The sequence below is a fragment of the Arachis ipaensis genome, chromosome B2 (assembly GCF_059453495.1).
Source record: "Arachis ipaensis isolate K30076 ecotype BB chromosome B2, ASM5945349v1, whole genome shotgun sequence".
Classification (NCBI taxonomy): Eukaryota; Viridiplantae; Streptophyta; class Magnoliopsida; order Fabales; family Fabaceae; genus Arachis; species Arachis ipaensis.
The window spans coordinates 14,949,250-14,968,734 of NC_142437.1; the positions used below are offsets into that span (position 1 = coordinate 14,949,250).

General features: G+C 39.8%; 1 non-coding gene across 1 annotated transcript; it reads right to left on the reverse strand.

Annotated features, from left to right (window-relative positions):
* Positions 1-11,543: 11,543 nt before the first annotated feature.
* LOC148573104 (small nucleolar RNA R71) lies at positions 11,544-11,647 on the reverse strand. Its single transcript, XR_015906007.1, has one exon. It is a non-coding gene; the product is annotated as a small nucleolar RNA R71 (small nucleolar RNA).
* Between the last annotated feature and the right edge of the window lie 7,838 nt (positions 11,648-19,485).

Consider the following 19,485-nt stretch of genomic DNA (forward strand, 5'->3'; position numbering starts at 1 on the left):
GGTTGTTTGTCATGGTGAAAAGCTGTTTCTTATTTGTTAGGGTTTGCTACATTTACAGTTGATGTGGTTTCTAACTTGTTAATGTGGTTGAAGATGATGAGGTTGATCATGAAATTTTGTTTTTAAATTGTAGATGGGTGATTCTTTGATTACCATCATATTTCACTATGGAGGGTCATCTGTTACAGAGCGTGATGGAAGTGTGAATTACAGTTGTGGACAGATTTCTGAGTTGCTGAGAATTGACGTAGACACACTGGATGTATTTTTTGTCCGAGACTACTATAAGAGAATTGGGTATGATAATGTGACTCACTGTTGGTGGCTGGTGCCTAATAGGCCATTGCAAAGTAGTCTTAGAGCTGTGACACATGACAAAGAGCTCATGGAGATATGTTACCTTGCTCAGAAAAACAAAAAAATTGTCCATGTGTACTATGAACATGGAGTCTCTGAACTTGTGTTTGATGAGAAAACAGAACTAGCATCATCCAAAGGCAAGGAATTAATAGTGATACAAGACCCTATTCCACATTCATACCCCACCATCAATGCCACAGCCAATATAATTTTTACCACATCACTATCAACTCCAATTCCAGAGCCAACTCACACCACTAGCCCCAAAACAATTCCCACCACATCACCACCAATTCCAATTTTAGAATCAATACACACCACCATTCCTACTCCAACAACAATCTCCACAACTAAGCCTGCTGGTAAAGGTATTTCAGGACTAAAGCATAAGACTCAACCTACTGCAACTTCTATTAGTAATTCCAAATCACCACAAAAAAGAATGGCAGCACCCACTGCTGCTGCTCCCACTATTAAGCCCACCCCACCACCAAAAATAATGGCCCAATCCACTACTGCTCCTACTACCAAGCCCAACCCACCACCAAAATTAACAGCCCAGCCCACTTCAAAACCTCTAACAAGATCAGCATCACAAAAATAAAAAGGTCTGATATACCAAAGAAAGGCCCTCAAAAAGTCAAAAATGCAGCATCACATGCAAGGAGGCCCTTAACAAGATCAGCTGCAACTGGAACTTTTGAAAGAGCATCTATTAAGGAAAAGGAGCCTAAAACTGTGTTTGTGAGCTTGTCTAGTGAGGAAGAATCTTCAGACAGCCATGACAGTTATGACAGTGTAGAGAACGAACCGTATAGGCTTGCCGGTGATGATGTCTCTAGTGAGGAAGAAGAAGTGATTGTGGTTTCTGTTAAGGGAAAGGAGCCTGAAACTGTGTTTGTTATTGTTTATTGCTAGATATCTTAACTAATGGTAGTGATTCTTAGATATAACTGCTGAGTAGTAAATCCCTTTACTTTTATTTATTGTTAGATATCTTAGTTATTGTTGTTTAGTGTTTTATATGTGTGCTGAGTAGTAAATCTATTTACTGCTATTTAGAACAATTGAGTAGTTGTTGTATAAACTGGATGCTGCATAGTTGATGGTTGTTTTATAGGGGTAGTATCTGTTTACTCTGTTGAGGGGCTAATGTGATATCACTTACACAAATTTAGAGACCACTCTGAGTTCATTAATAGAACATTAGGGACCTTTTTTAGGCTTGATTTGAAATTTTTGTACTGACTTTTTGGTTATGCAGGGTCTTATCCATGCAGTTGAGGATGTGTTCTCAAATGTCCATCACAGATTCTGTGTATGGAATTTATGGAGGAACTTCAACAAACAGTGGAAGGATAATCAGCTTAGAGGTTTGCTTTGGGAGTGTGCAAGGTCTACGACTCAAGAAGGATTCGTCGAAGGGATGAAAAAATTGGAGAAGCTAAATAAGGATGCATGGACTTATCTATGCAAATGGCCAAATAACTCATGGAGCAGGGCATTCTTCAGCAGTGCACCTAAAATAGACAATATCTACAATAATGCATGTGAGATTTTCAACTCACAGATCAAAGAACCTAGAGCCAAGCCTATTATCACACTGTTGGAGGAGGTTAGGATGTATGCCATGAGATCTATAGCCAGAAACAATGTGAAGTTGAGGAATAACGTCGGGATCCTACCTCCAATACAGCGAAGCAAGTAGGAAAAGATAAGAAAACAATAAAAAAATTAGGTTCCCATGTGGTCTGGTGATGCAGATTATGAAATATTTAAAGTTCATGAATGGCCTACCAATATGGCTGTGGACTTGGACAAGAGATCATGCACATGTGATTTTTGGCAACTAAGTAGTATAGTCTTTTATGCATATTTTTTAATTTTTTATTCTTGATTTGCAGTTGGAATTTTGTTTATGTATGGCTGTGATGTTCTCTGTAGGGATGCCATGTATGCATGCATGTGCCGCTTTGGCCAGGGTTGGTAAAAAGCCAGATAAATTCTGTCATTACTGGTTGACCATGGAAGCATACAACAACACCTATGCCTTCCATATAAATCCAATTCCTGGTCAGGCACTGTGGGAGAAATCATCACATAATAGACCTCAAGCACCAAAGTTCAAGAAGAAGCCAAGGCCAATTAAGAAGAATAGAAGAAAGGATGCTGATGAGGAGCCAAGTAGAGGCAAGAAGCAGAAGACCTCAATGAAAAGAGTTTATAAAAAAAGGACATTGTTGCTATTGTGGTGAAATAGGTCACACCAAGAGGAATTGTCGTAAGAGGGCCGTTGACGAAGAATCAGCTATTGTGGCTGTTGCAGCTGCTGTAAATGGTGGTGATGCCCCACCTGTGCCACAGGATTAAGTCGATATTCAGCTTGATCTTAGTCAACTTGTTTTGTCAGAAACTGATGACTTGCAACAGGTTCGTAATATTACTTACCATATATATATATATATATATTACTCATTTAAATTTTCTTAGTTACTTTAAATATTTCGTGTTTTATACATAGGTGCAACTCCCTTCTGTTCGGCCAACTAAACTGCCTCTTAAGAGAAAATTGTCTACACCCAAAAAGAACACTCCATCAATAAGCACACCAACTGCTACCACCTAACCAACCAGCACCCCATCTACAAGAATTCCATCTGCAAGTATTCCATCTGCAAGCACTCTCCCAACAAGCAGTTAGCCTGCAAGTACTCAAACAGCAAGCATAATGAGATTTGTGCTTAATCCTAGATTCAAGCCAACCAGAATTAAGAATTAATGACTTAGATTATTATGTTTAGGGACAGATGGTGTCTTTGTTTGTCTGTTTGGATGAAGTAATCTACTGTGTATACTTTCTTAATTAGAATTTCAGTGTTGGAGATTTTAGTGTTGAAAACTTATGAGACTTATGTTTTGACAACTCTGATATACTTGGTGACTATTGTTCTGGCTTTATAATGCCTTATTTTGGATGTAATCACTATATTATGAAACATGAATTATGACTTTCTTGAAGAGATCTGTGTCAGATTTTTAGTTTCATTTTGTTCTCTTATATACAATTAAGATGCATTCCAAACACTGTCAATTCCCATTTTATTGACAAGAATTATATTTTGGATGAATAAATTGGTAGTTCATATTGTTTCTCCAATTTTCAAAATATGCAAGCATAGTAGTCTCAAACACTTTAATTTGCATTTCTTTCAAACAAACTGACAGGTACAACTACAGGAACAACATATGCATGTCATTTGTTTCTTGTCAGATATAATTGACCAAATTGCCTATCTAATCTTCTAAGTTTCCAAGCAATCTTCATCTTCCATTCTTCATTGTCAATTGAAGGGCTTGTTCTACCATCACATGTGATCACATCTTCTTCAAGAATTTTATCAATCTACAGAAACAACCCACACCACCTCTTACCTACAGCCTGTAGCAAGATAAAAGAATCAACCAAGTTTATATCCAAAATTACAGCAAACAACAACAACAACCGCTTACATTGTAGTTTGAACAACCCACGAATGGTCTCCCTGGATTAGAATCTATCGCTGACCATCGTAGCACTGGTCTCAAACCGCATCCACACCATACTAGCAAACGCGAATCCCTGTTCCTGTTCATTCTTCTCATGATACTTCTAAACGATCGTGGGTTATTTAAGCTCCCAACTACGTTGCTCGCGCCATTGCCGTTTGGCTATCAAGATGCTGAACAGAATCCAAGAGAAGAGACCAGAAGAGAAGAGAAGGGGCACTGGAGATTGATCTTTAAATTTGGGAATTAGGGGTTTTTAACTTCGAATTAGGGACCAAATTGAGTCAAGAAACTTTGTTCATCTATCCTCCTTGCTCCAAAGAAACCTACTCTGTAGGGAGATCAGTTTCTCTGCATCAGACTTTGGCATTTTATATAAACTCAAATAATAGACAGGGAGGCTGTTCAATACAGATTTAATAAGCACCAGCTTACCGGCTCTATTGAGGACCTTGGCTTTCCAACTGCTCAGTTTCTCCTCCAGTTTTTCTATAATGGGCTTCCAAGTCTTCACCAACCTCAGGTTTGCTCCTAATGGGATCCCCAAGTATTTCACCGGAAGAGAGGTTGTCTTGCAGCCTAGCACCCTACACATACGCTGTACCCACTGATAATCACAATTGATAGGAATGAAGCTAGACTTATCAAAGTTAATACTCAACCCCGACATAATCTCAAAACAACAAAGGATTCTCCGGTAATTCTTAATGGTCTCTTCCTCCAGGGGACAGAACAAGATAGTATTATCCGCAAACTGAAGATGTGACAGCTCGACATGATCTCTACCCACCAGTAACGGCGAGATTCGTCCATTTCTCACTGCCTCCCCAAGTATCCTATGTAGAACGTCAACGACTAGGATAAACAGAAAAGGAGACAGTGGATCACCCTGTCGCAAATCCCTCTCCATCTTAAAAGGCTTAGATGGTGATCCGTTTATCAGCACTGACATAGAACTCGTACTTACACACTCCATAGCCCAACTCCTCTATTTTCGTCCAAAGCCCATCTTTTGCAACACAAGGTCTACAAAGCTCCACTTGATTTTATCATATACTTTTTGGAAAGCTAGCTTTATTATCACCGTTTCCTTCTTCCTCTTTTTAATCCATTGAACAGTTTCGCATGCGATAAGAGCCCCGTCATGAATCTTTTGTCCCTTGACAAAAGCACTCTGAGTCTCACCTACTAGTCATTGCATGATTGTTCGCATCCTCCTAACCAACATTTTCGAAATGACTTTATACACACAACCTACCATACTGATCGGTCTCAGGTCTTTGATTTCCTTTGCACCAGTAAACTTAGGGGTCAACGCCACCCAAGTGAGATTCGCATCTGCTGGTAGCTTGGAGGTCAGGAAGAAATCCATCACCGCCGCCGTAAATTCAGAGCAAATTTCAGACCAACACCTCTTTATAAAGTTCATGTTGTATCCATCACTTACTGGAGCCTTGGATGATTCGCAATCCCACACTGCTTCTTTTACTTCCTCCGGAGTCGGTTGCACCTCCAACGCCAAAGCATCCTCATCACCAATCATGTCCACCAAGCCGTCCCTGAACCCCACCAAAGGAGACTCTTCCTTTTACAAATTCTTGTAAAAGTCTCTAATCTCAATCTTGATTCTAGCTTGATTCCTTATCAACCTTCCATTAATGAGCAGTGCGTCAATCCTGTTGTTCCTCCTTCTCGCAGAGGCTAAGTTGTGGAAATACCTCATGTTCTTATCAATGTCCTTCGCATGTCTGGAACACGACATCTATTTCCAATGTTGCTCCTTTCTTACATACAATTTCTCACAGCAAGTCACAAGCGCCTTTCTTCTTGCCTCCACTGTTCCATCATAAACTCCGTCACCCACCGTGTCATCAATCTTTTTTATCTCTTCCTCAAATTTCATGATTTTCTTATCCACGTCACCAAATTTATCTTTATGCCATCTTCCCAGGGGACCTGTCATAGCCTTCAATTTGTCCGTGAATTGCGCCTCACCTAGGCCTTTCCATTCCTCCTTAACCATTCTCAGGAAATCTTCATGTGTAAACCACGAATAAAGGCTTCTGAACGACCTTGGCCCATCTCTTTGCCTCCTATCTTCCACTATAATCGGACAATGGTCAGACAGGCCCCTAGGACCACCACGTAACCGAGTCTCTGGAAACTTTTCCAGCCATTCCAGACTAACCAGGACCCTATCAATATGGCTGCATGAGCGATCTCTAAACCATGTAAATTTGCGGTCAGTAATCGGCAAGTCCACCACACCCATGTCATGTATCCAATTCTTTAAGTCTTCTGCTGACAAGGGTAAGCTATCAGTATCCCGTCTTTCTTCCACTTGTACAATCTCATTAAAGTCCCCCATGAAACAACAGGGGACCTGGCATAACCCTGCTATGTAACTTAACTCCTCCCATACAACAAGCTTTCCATCTCTAGCATGCGCACCATACACCAACATAAAAGCACAATTAAAATTATACTTCACTAGCTCCCCTTCAACACACAACCATCTATCCCTTTTGTGGCTATTTCTTATTTTAAAAAATTCATCATCCTATATTAATAGCAACCCACCAGATGCACCATTAGATTCAACAAAGTCCCACCCTGCACAACTATTTTTCTAAATTTTTGGTATATCAAATTTAGTCACTAACTGTCTTTTCGTCTCCACCAGGCCTAACATGTTTAATCTAAATTTTCTTTTCAGGTCTTTTATCATCCTTAGCTTCCCGTCACCCCTCAACCCCCTAATATTCCAAGAACTAAAAATCATTTCAATAAATTATAGCACACCTTTTTATGAGCTTTGGGTCTGCTCCTCCTCGCTTTTGCCTTTTGTTTCGTCAAGCATTTTTTCAAAATAATTTCTTCGTTCTGCTGTTGAAGAATCGCCATAATGTCATCTTCTTTGTTATACAATACTGCTCCTGACTCTGTTGCTAGTTCCCAAGCTCTTTTCTTTTCTGCAAGCTGCTCTTCCAATGTAACACCCTCATTGTCACTGGCTTCATCATCATTGGCATGTGCTCTGTCCTCCAAGTTGTCCTCGTCTTCGTCATATCCATCTTCGTTAATAGGCACTGGTAAATATTTGTCAATACAAGCTTTCATACCCAATCCAGACTTCCCAATCTCTTCATCATCTTCACCATTGTGTTCATCAACATCACCATGTCCTACCTCAGCATTGTCTTCCACGCCTGTAGCTCCTAGTAGCTCAGCCGCCCTTCTGCCCTGAACTGCTAAGCTACCTCCTTTTGCCTCCACCACGTGTGTCAGTGTTCGAGTCTCATGATGCCCAACAGCTCGTGCTATTACCGGCTCAACACAAGGGGCGACAGGGGCTTCTCCTAGCTGATACACATGCACTCTCGCCGCCGCCGCATGATGAGCGGATAATTTATACGCTTTTTGACATTGTTTTTAGTATGTTTTTAGTAGGATCTAGTTACTTTTAGGGATGTTTTCATTAGTTTTTATGTTAAATTCACATTTCTGGACTTTACTATGATTTTGTGTGTTTTTCTGTGATTTTAGGTATTTTCTGGCTGAAATTGAGGGACTTGAGCAGAAATCAGATTCAGAGGTTGAAGAAGGACTGCTGATGCTGTTGGATTCTGACCTCCCTGCACTCAAAGTGGATTTTCTGGAGCTACAGAACTCGAAATGGCGCGCTTCCAATTGCGTTGGAAATTAGACATCCAGAGCTTTCCAGCAATATATAATAGTCCATACTTTGCCAAAAATAGACGATGTAAACTGGCGTTCAACGCCAGCTTTCTACCCAAATCTGGCGTCCAGCGCCAGAAAAGGAGCCAAAACCAGAGTTGAACGCCCAAACTGGCACAAAAGCTGGCGTTCAACTCCAAGAAGGACCTCTACACGTGCAACACTCAAGCCCAGCCCAAGCACACACCAAGTGGGCCCCGAAAGTGGATTTATGCATCAATTACTTACTCATGTAAACCCTAGTAGCTAGTTTATTATAAATAGGACCTCTTACTATTGTATTAGACATCTTTGGTCTCAGTTTTAATCCATTGTTCATCTTAGGAGACTATTGATCACGTTTTAGGGGGCTGGCCATCTCGGCCATGCCTGGACCTTCACTTATGTATTTTTAACGGTAGAGTTTCTACACTCCATAGATTAAGGTGTGGAGCTCTGCTGTTCCTCAAAGATTAATGCAAAGTACTACTATTTTCTATTCAATTCATCTTATTTCGCTTCTAAGATATCCATTCGCACCCAAGAACGTGATGAAGGTGATGATTATGTGTGACGCTCATCACCATTCTCCCCTATGAACACGTGCCTGACAAACACTTCCGTTCTACATGAAATAAGCTAGAATGAATATCTCTTAGATCTCCTAACCAGAATCTTCGTGGCGTAAGCTAGAATGATGGCGGCATTCAAGAGAATCCGGAAAGTCTAAACCTTGTCTGTGGTATTCCGAGTAGGATTCAATGATTGAATGACTGTGACGAGCTCCAAACTCGCGATTGCAGGGCGTTAGTGACAGACGCAAAAGGATAGTAAATCCTATTCCAGCATGATCGAGAACCGACAGATGAATAGCCGTGCCGTGACAGGGTGCGTGAGCATATTATTCACTGAGAGGATAAGATGAAGCCATTGACAAGGGTGATGCCTCCAGACGATTAGCCGTGCCGTGACAGGGCATTGGATCATTTTCCCGAGAGATGACCGAAAGTAGCCATTGACAGTGGTGATGTATCACATAAAGCCAGCCATGGAAAGGAATAAGACTGATTGGATGAAGATAGCAGGAAAGTAGAGGTTCAGAGGAACGAAAAGCATCTCCATTCGCTTATCTGAAATTCCTACCAATGAATTACATAAGTATCTCTATCCCTATTTTATTATATAATATTCGAAAACACCATTATCACTTTATATCTGCCTGACTGAGATTTACAAGGTGACCATAGCTTGCTTCATACCAACAATCTCCGTGGGATTCGACCCTTACTCACGTAAGGTATTACTTGGACGACCCAGTGCATTTGCTGGTTAGTTGTATCGAAGTTGTGAACTATGGTATTGGCACCATGTTCTTGGCGCCATTGCCAGGGAAAGAAAGAGTCATGAATTTTACATAATCAAAGTGTAATCACGATTACGCGTACCAAGTTGCTCACGTTACCAGGGATTGTTTGAGCCTGGACATCACAATTTCGTGCACCAAGTTTTTGGCGCCGTTGCCGGGGATTGTTTGAGTTTGGACAACTGACGGTTCATCTTGTTGCTCAGATTAGGTAATTTTTTTTTATTTTTTTTTTAAAAATTTTTCAAAAATATCTCTAAAATTTTCTCATCTGTTTTCGAAAATAATATAAAAATGTTTTCAAAAATTTTATTCAAAATTTTTAAGAATGAATTCTAGTGTTTCATGAAGCATGTGAAGCCTGGCTGGCTGTAAAGCCATGTCTATTCCTTTGGGAATGAGTATGTCAGGCATGTCATATCTAAATTACATGCTGAAGCTTGGCTGGCCATTGGCCATGTCTAGTGTTTTGGACCGAAGCTTTCATTGAAAGCTTGGCTGGCTAGTGAGCCATGTCTAATTCCTGGACTAAAGCTTTAGACTAAGAATGCAAGATTCCTGGAATTCATGTTAAAAATTTTGGAATCCTTATTTTTCTTTCTCATATAATTTTCGAAAAAATACAAAAAAATTTAGAAAATCATAAAAATCAAAAATATTTTGTGTTTCTTGTTTGAGTCTTGAGTCATGTCATAAGTTTGGTGTCATTTGCATATGCATCTTGCATTTTTCGAGAATTCATGCATTCATAGTGTTCTTCATGATCTTCAAGTTGTTCTTGGTAAGTCTTCTTGTTTGATCTTGATGTTTTCTTGTTTTGCATCTTTTAGTTGTTTTTCATGTACATTTTTCGTTTGTTAGAGTCTAAACATGAAAGATTTCTAAGTTTGGTGTCTTACATGTTTTCTTTGCATTAAAAATTTTTCAAAAATGTGTTCTTGATGTTCATCATGATCTTCATAATGTTCTTGGTGTTCATCTTGACATTCATAGCATTATTGTATGCATTCATTGTTTTGATCTAAAAATTTCATGCATTGCATAATTTTCATGTTTTTCATAAAAAAATTTCAAAAAAAAAAATATATATCTTTCCCTTTTTCTCTCATCAAATTCGAAAATTGAGTTGACTTTTTCAAAAATTTTTAAAATAAAATTGTTTCTCATGAGTCAAATCAAATTTTCAATTTGAAAATCTTATCTTTTTCAAAATCTTTTTCAAAAATCAATTCTTTTTCAAATTTCTTAGTTATTTTCGAAAATTTCAAAAATATTTTTCAAAAAAATCTTTTTCTTATTTTTATATCAAATTTTCGAAAATAACATAATCAATTAATGTTTTGATTCAAAAATTTGAAGTTTGTTACTTAATTGTTAAGAAAGATTCAAACTTTAAGTTCTAGAATCATATCTTGTGATTTCTTATGAATCAAGTCATTAATTGAGATTTTAAAAATCAAATCTTTTTCAAAACTAATTTCTATCATATCTTTTCAAAAATATCTTCTTACCTTTTTCAAAAATTTGATTTCAAAATATCTTCTCTAACTTCCTAACTTCTTATCTTTTCAAAAATTGGTTTTCAAAATTTGTTTCAACTAACTAACTAACTTTTTGTTTGTTTCTTAACTTTTTCAAAACTACCTAACTAACTCTCTCTCTCTCTCATTTTTCGAAAATATCTTCCCCCTTTTTCAAAATTTCTTTTTAATTTATTAATTAATTTAATTTTTAAATCTTAATTTTCGAAAATTACTAACAATTTTCAAAAACTATTTTCAAAAATCACTAACTCTTTTTCAAAAATATTTTTCAAAAATTCTCTCTCTCCCATCTTATTCTATTTATTCATTCATATCCTAACATCTCATCTCACATCCCTTCTATCCTCACAGTTGTGTTTCTTCCATTATATTACATTCTTTGTCTCCCCCTCTTCTTCCACTCACACAGGGATCCCTATACTGTGGTATAAAGGATCTCCATTATTATTATTACTTGTCTGTGCCTTCTTCTTTGTCATATGAGCAGGAGCAAGGATAAGAACATTCTTGTTGAAGCAGATCCAGAACCTGAAAGGACTCTGAAAAGAAAATTAAGAGAAGTTAAAATACAACAATCCAGAGATAACCTTTCAGAAATTTTCGAACAGGAAGAGGAAATGGCAGCCGAAAATAATAATAATGCAAGGAAGATGCTTGGTGACTTTACTGCACCTAATTCCAATTTACATGGAAGAAGCATCTCCATTCCTGCCATTGGAGCAAACAACTTTGAGCTGAAACCTCAATTAGTTTCTCTGATGCAGCAGAACTGCAAGTTTCATGGACTTCCATCTGAAGATCCTTTTCAGTTCTTAATTGAATTCTTGCAGATATGTGATACTGTTAAGACTAATGGAGTAGATCCTGAAGTCTACAGGCTCATGCTTTTCCCTTTTGCTGTAAGAGACAGAGCTAGATTATGGTTGGATTCTCAACCCAAAGACAGCCTGAACTCTTGGGATAAGCTGGTCACGGCTTTCTTAGCTAAGTACTTTCCTCCTCAAAAGCTGAGCAAGCTTAGAGTTGATGTTCAAACCTTCAGACAGAAAGAAGGTGAATCCCTCTATGAAGCTTGGGAAAGATACAAACAGTTGACCAAAAAGTGTCATTCTGACATGCTTTCAGAATGGACCATCCTAGATATATTCTATGATGGTTTATCTGAGCTATCAAAGATGTCACTGGACACTTCTGCAGGTGGATCCATTCACCTAAAGAAAACGCCTGCAGAAGCTCAAGAACTCATTGACATGGTTGCTAATAACCAGTTCATGTACACTTCTGAAAGGAATCCTGTGAGTAATGGGACGCCTATGAAGAAGGGAGTTCTTGAAGTTGATACTCTGAATGCCATATTGGCTCAGAACAAAATATTGACTCAGCAAGTCAATATGATCTCTCAGAGTCTGCATGGAATGCAAGCTGCATCCAACAGTACTGAAGAGGCTTCTTATGAAGAAGAAGCTTATGATCCTGAGAACCCTGCAATAGCAGAGGTGAATTACTTAGGTGAACCTTATGGAAACACCTATAACTCATCATGGAGAAATCATCCAAATTTCTCATGGAAGGATCAAAAGCGTCAACAAGGCTTTAATAATGGTGGAAGGAACAGGTTTAGCAATAATAAACCTTTTCCATCATCCACTCAACAACAGACAGAGAACTCTGAACAAAATGCTTCTAATTTAGCAAATCTAGTCTCTGTTCTATCTAAGGCCACTGTGAGTTTCATGAATGAAACCAGGTCTTCCATTAGAAATTTGGAAGCACAAGTGGGCCAGCTGAGTAAAAGGATCACTGAAATCCCTCCCAGTACTCTCCCAAGCAATACAGAAGAGAACCCAAAAGGAGAGTGCAAGGCCATTGACATAAGCAAAATGGCCGAACCCAATGAGGGAGAGGAGGACGTGAATCCCAAGGAGGAAGACCTCCTGGGACGTCCAGTGATCAATAAGGAGCTTTCCTCTGAGGAACCAAAGGAATCTGAGACTCATCTAGAGACCATAGAGATTCCATTGAACCCCCTTATGCCCTTCATGAGCTCTGATGAGTATTCCTCTTCTGAAGAGAATGAGGATGTTACTGAAAAGCAAACTGCCAAGTTTCTTGGTGCAATCATGAAGCTGAATGCCAAATTATTTGGTATTGAAACTTGGGAAGATGAACCTCCCTTGTTCACTAATGAACTAAGTGATCTGGATCAACTGACATTGCCTCAGAAGAGACAGGATCCTGGAAAGTTCATAATACCTTGTACCATAGGCACCATGATCTTTAAGGCTCTGTGTGACCTTGGTTCAGGAATAAACCTCATGCCCCTCTCTGTAATAGAGAAACTGGGAATCTATGGGGTGCAAGATGCTAAAATCTCATTAGAGATGGCAGACAATTCAAGAAAACAGGCATATGGACAAGTAGAGGACGTATTAGTAAAGGTTGAGGGCCTTTACATCCCTGCTGATTTCATAGTCCTGGATACTGGAAAGGAAGAGGATGAATCCATCATCCTAGGAAGACCTTTCCTGGCCACAACAAGAGCTGTGATTGATGTTGACAGAGGTGAAATAGTCCTTCAATGGAATGAGGACTCCCTTGTGTTTAAAACTCAAGGATCTCCCTCTGCAACCATGGAGAGGAAGCATGAAAAGCTTCTCTCAAAGCAGAGTCAACCTGAGCCCCCACAGTCAAACTCTAAGTTTGGTGTTGGGAGGCCACAACTAAACTCTAAGTTTGGTGTTGAACTCCCATATCCAAACTCTAAGTTTGGTGTTGGAGAGTTTCAAAGCTCTGCACATCTGTGAGGCTCCATGAGAGCCCACTGTCAAGCTATTGACATTAAAGAAGCGCTTGTTGGGAGGCAACCCAATTTTTATTTATCTAACTATATTTTTCTTAGTTATATGTCTTTGTAGGTTCATGATCATGTGGAGTCACAAAATAAATATAAAAATTGAAAACGGAATCAAAAACAGCAGAAGAAAAATCACACCCTGGAGGAGCATCTGTCTGGCATTCAGCGCCAGAACAGAGCATGGTTCTGGCGCTGAACGCCCAAAATGGGCAGCTTCTGGGCGCTGAACGCCAGAACAGGCATGGTTCTGGCGTTCAACGCCAGAAATGGCACACAAATGGGCGTTGAATGCCCAAAATGGCCACCAACCTGGCGCTGAACGCCCAGAGTTGGGTGCAAAAGCATTTTTACATGCCTAATGGGTGCAGGGATGTAAATCCTTGAACACCTCAGGATCTGTGGACCCCACAGGATCCCCACCTACCTCCACTCACTTCTTCTCACCACTCTCTTTCACACAACCCCATAAACACTCCTCCCCAAAAACCCTTCACCAATCACCTCAAACTCTCTTCCCCATCACCTCTTCACCACTCACATCCATCCACTCTTCCCCATAAACCTACCTCATAAACTCCACCTACCTTCAAAATTCAAAACCAATTTCCCACCCAAACCCACCCATATGGCCGAACCTTAACCCCCCTCCCTTCCCTATATAAAGACCTCTATTCTTCATCAAATTCACACAACACATCCCTCTACACTCCTCGTGGCCGAAACCACATCTCCCTCTCCCTCTCCATATTTCTTCTTCTTCTTCTTCTATTCTTTTGTTTATTGCTCGAGGGCGAGCAATATTCTAAGTTTGGTGTGGTAAAAGCATAGATTTTTTGTTTTTCCATTACCATTGATGGCATCTAATACCGGAGAATCCTCTAGAAGAGGGAAAGGGAAGACAAAAGCTTCCACCTCCGAGTCATGGGAGATGGAAAGGTTCATCTCCAAAGCCCATCAAGACCACTTCTATGAAGTTGTGGCCAAGAAGAAGGTGATCCCTGAGGTCCCTTTCAAACTCAAAAGAAATGAGTATCCAGAGATCCGACATGAAATTCAAAGAAGAGGTTGGGAAGTTCTAACAAATCCCATCCAACAAGTCGGCATCCTAATGGTTCAAGAGTTCTATGCCAATGCATGGATCACCAAGAACCATGATCAAAGTAAGAACCCGGATCCAAAGAACTATGTTACAATGGTTCGGGGGAAATACTTAGATTTTAGTCCGGAGAATGTGAGGTTGGCGTTTAACTTGCCCATGATGCAAGGAGATGAACGCCCCTACACTAGGAGGGTCAACTTTGATCAAAGGTTGGACCAAGTCCTTATGGACATATGTGTAGAAGGAGCTCAATGGAAAGTTGACTCCAAAGGCAAGCCGGTTCAACTAAGAAGATTGGACCTCAAGCCTGTAGCTAGAGGATGGTTGGAGTTCATTCAATGCTCAATCATTCCCACTAGCAACCGATCTGAAGTTACTATAGACCGGGCCATCATGATCCATAGCATCATGATTGGAGAAGAGGTGGAAGTTCATGAGATTATACCTCAAGAACTCTACAAGGTGGCTGACAAGTCCTCCACTATGGCAAGGTTAGCCTTTCCTCACCTCATTTGCCACCTATGCAATTCGGCTGGGATTGACATAGAGGGAGATATCCTCATTAAAGAGGACAAGCCCATCACTAAGAAGAAGATGGAGCAAGTGAGAGAGCCCATTCATGGAGCTCAAGAGGCGTATGAAGCTCATCACCATGAGATCCCGGAAAATGCCTCAAATGCACTTTCCTCCACAAAACTATTGGGAGAAAATCAACACCTCCCTAGGAGAATTGAGTTCCAATATGGGACAACTAAGGGTGGAACATCAAGAGCACTCCATCATGCTTCATGAAATAAGAGAAGATCAAAAAGCAATGAGGGAGGAGCAACAAAGACAAGGAAGAGACATAGAAGAGCTCAAGGACATCATTGGTTCCTCAAGAAGGAAACGCCACCATCACTAAGGTGGATTCATTCCTTGTTCTTACTTTCTCTGTTTTTCGTTTTCTATGTTATGTGCTTATATATGTTTGTGTCTTCATTACATGATCATTAGTAGTTAGTAACTTTGTCTTAAAGTTATGAATGTCCTATGAATCCATCACCTCTCTTAAATAAAAACTGTTTTTATTCAAAAGAACAAGAAGTACATGAGTTTCGAATTTATCCTTGAACTTAGTTTAATTATATTGATGTGGTGACAATGCTTCTTGTTTTCTGAATGAATGCTTGAACAGTGCATATGTCTTTTGAAGTTGTTGTTTAAGAATGTTAAATATGTTGGCTCTTGAAAGAATGATGACTAGGAGACATGTTATTTGATAATCTGAAAAATCATAAAAATGATTCTTGAAGCAAGAAAAAGCAGCAAAGAACAAAGCTTGCAGAAAAAAAAATAGGCGAAAAAAAATATAGAAAGAAAAGAAGAAGCAAGCAGAAAAAGCCAAAAGCTCTTAAAACCAAGAGGCAAGAGCAAAAAGCCAATAACCCTTAAAACCAAAAGGCAAGGGCAAATAAAAAGGATCCCAAGGCTTTGAGCATCAGTGGATAGGAGGGCCTAAAGGAATAAAATCCTGGTCTAAGCGGCTAAACCAAGCTGTCCCTAACCATGCGCTTGTGGCGTATAGGTGTCAAGTGAAAACTTGAGACTGAGCGGTTAAAGTCAAGGTCCAAAGCAAAAAAAAAAAAGAGTGTGCTTAAGAACCCTGGACACCTCTAATTGGGGACTTTAGCAAAGCTGAGTCACAATCTGAAAAGGTTCACCCAATTATGTGTCTGTGGCATTTATGTATCCGGTGGTAATACTGGAAAACAAAGTGCTTAGGGCCACGGCCAAGACTCATAAAGAAGCTGTGTTCAAGAATCATCATACTGAACTAGGAGAATCAATAACACTATTCGAAATCTGAAGTTCCTATAGATGCCAATCATTCTGAACCTCAATGGATAAAGTGAGATGCCAAAACTATTCAAGAGGCAAAAAGCTATAAGTCCCGCTCATATGATTGCAGCTATGTTTCATTGATAGTTTGGAATTTATAGTATATTCTCTTCTTTATATCCTATTTGATTTTCAGTTGCTTGAGGACAAGCAACAATTTAATTTTGGTGTTGTGATGAGCGGATAATTTATACGCTTTTTGACATTGTTTTTAGTATGTTTTTAGTAGGATCTAGTTACTTTTAGGGATGTTTTCATTAGTTTTTATGTTAAATTCACATTTCTGGACTTTACTATGAGTTTGTGTGTTTTTCTGTGATTTCAGGTATTTTCTGGCTGAAATTGAGGGACTTGAGCAGAAATCAGATTCAGAGGTTGAAGAAGGACTGCTGATGCTGTTGGATTCTGACCTCCCTGCACTCAAAGTGGATTTTCTGGAGCTACAGAACTCAAAATGGCGCGCTTCCAATTGAGTTGGAAAGTAGACATCCAGGGCTTTCCAGAAATATATAATAGTCCATACTTTGGCCAAGAATAGATGACGTAAACTGGCGTTCAACACCAGCTTTCTACCCAAATCTGGCGTCCAGCGCCAGAAAAGGAGCCAAAACCAGAGTTGAACGCCCAAACTGGCACAAAAGCTGGCGTTCAACTCCAAGAAGGACCTCTACACGTGCAACACTCAAGCCCAGCCCAAGCACACACCAAGTGGGCCACGGAAATGGATTTATGCATCAATTACTTACTCATGTAAACCCTAGTAGCTAGTTTATTATAAATAGGACCTCTTACTATTGTATTAGACATCTTTGGTCTCAGTTTTAATCCATTGTTCATCTTAGGAGACTATTGATCACATTTTAGGGGGCTGGCCATCTCGGCCATGCCTGGACCTTCACTTATGTATTTTTAACGGTAGAGTTTCTACACTCCATAGATTAAGGTGTGGAGCTCTGCTGTTCCTCAAAGATTAATGCAAAGTACTACTGTTTTCTATTCAATTCATCTTATTTCGCTTCTAAGATATCCATTCGCACCCAAGAACGTGATGAAGGTGATGATTATGTGTGACGCTCATCACCATTCTCCCCTATGAACACGTGCCTGACAAACACTTCCGTTCTACATGAAATAAGCTAGAATGAATATCTCTTAGATCTCCTAACCAGAATCTTCGTGGCGTAAGCTAGAATGATGGCGGCATTCAAGAGAATCCGGAAAGTCTAAACCTTGTCTGTGGTATTCCGAGTAGGATTCAATGATTGAATGACTGTGACGAGCTCCAAACTCGTGATTGCAGGGCGTTAGTGACAGACGCAAAAGGATAGTAAATCCTATTCCAACATGATCGAGAACCGACAGATGAATAGCCGTGCCGTGACAGGGTGCGTGAGCATATTATTCACTGAGAGGATAAGATGAAGCCATTGACAAGGGTGATGCCTCCAGACGATTAGCCGTGCCGTGACAGGGCATTGGATCATTTTCCCGAGAGATGACCGAAAGTAGCCATTGACAGTGGTGATGTATCACATAAAGCCAGCCATGGAAAGGAGTAAGACTGATTGGATGAAGATAGCAGGAAAGTAGAGGTTCAGAGGAACGAAAAGCATCTCCATTCACTTATCTGAAATTCCTACCAATGAATTACATAAGTATCTCTATCCCTATTTTATTATATAATATTCGAAAACACCATTATCACTTTATATCTGCCTGACTGAGATTTACAAGGTGACCATAGCTTGCTTCATACCAACAATCTCCGTGGGATTCGACCTTTACTCACGTAAGGTATTACTTGGACGACCCAGTGCACTTGCTGGTTAGTTGTATCGAAGTTGTGAACCATGGTATTGGCACCATGTTCTTGGCGCCATTGCCAGGGAAAGAAAGAGTCATGAATTTTACATAATCAAAGTGTAATCACGATTACGCGTACCAAGTTGCTCACGTTGCCAGGGATTGTTTGAGCCTGGACATCACAATTTCGTGCACCACCACACTTCCTTGGCCAGTTCGTCGTTCTTTTCTCTGGTTTACTCCAACCCCGGTCGCCCAGCAACCGTCCCCATCTTGTGATCTGGTCATCGCACAGCTTGTGAGCCAGCCGCCGTTACTCGTTCTTCATCAGGGGAGGTTTGTGCTTCTTCAGCCCTAGAGACCGTAGCCCCCAACTTCCGAAGATCCCCAGGCGCAGAGGCTTCCACAGCTGGTGAAACGAGACCCTGCTGATGCGCGTTTCCCCAATCCGCTGGCTTCAACACCAACCCGGAGCAGACTCGACCCGAGATCTCCAAGGAAGGCTCATGATGTGCGTTTCCTCCAACGTGCTTTGTTGCTTCGGGCCTTTGTCCATCAAGTACCAAGGCTTTATTGCAGCACCTAAATTTGTTTAGGGGCCCCCTTGTATGTTTACAGCCGGCCTTATTTCTCCCCCTACCTGGCCCAGTAGGATTGCAACCATAATCCCAGGAAATAGTCAATTCAGAATTCACTTTATTACTCACTTCATATCCCACAAAATTTGCCATGCCTTCAATATTACCTTTATTAAATTGATAAGTTACCAATTTTAATTGATTGTGTCTTAAATTTTCATAACTCCACTCATTCAAAATTGTTTCTGAATTTACCAATCTAGCCTCATCTTCAACTTCCTCTCGAAACACCTTAATAACCACTTCAACTGCCTAATCTAAATTACTTGTTAAATTTGTTGGCCTTGGTGACATTATAGCTACCTTATCACAAAAATTTGTAGATATATTTCTCTAGTGTTCACAGCTACCCCTTCCATTTCTCATCATTTCCATCTTATTTTTTTATTTAAAACTTTCATATAATATTTAAATCTATTTGATTTATTAACATTATTTATCCTAAAATTCATCTCACAACATAACATGTTATTTATATTGGAGACTACCTATAATTTCAGTCATCGGTTGACAAGTGTTCATGTGATTATGCCTCTCATAAATTGTCGGAAACTGGAAAGTGAATGCAAGAATCCATTTTCAGGAATTTTTTATTTTTAAAATTGAAAGTAGTCTATTCAAGTGCTGGCTTCTGAAAATTTATTAATTAATTAAGTTAAATTAAAGGTATCCCTCTAAAA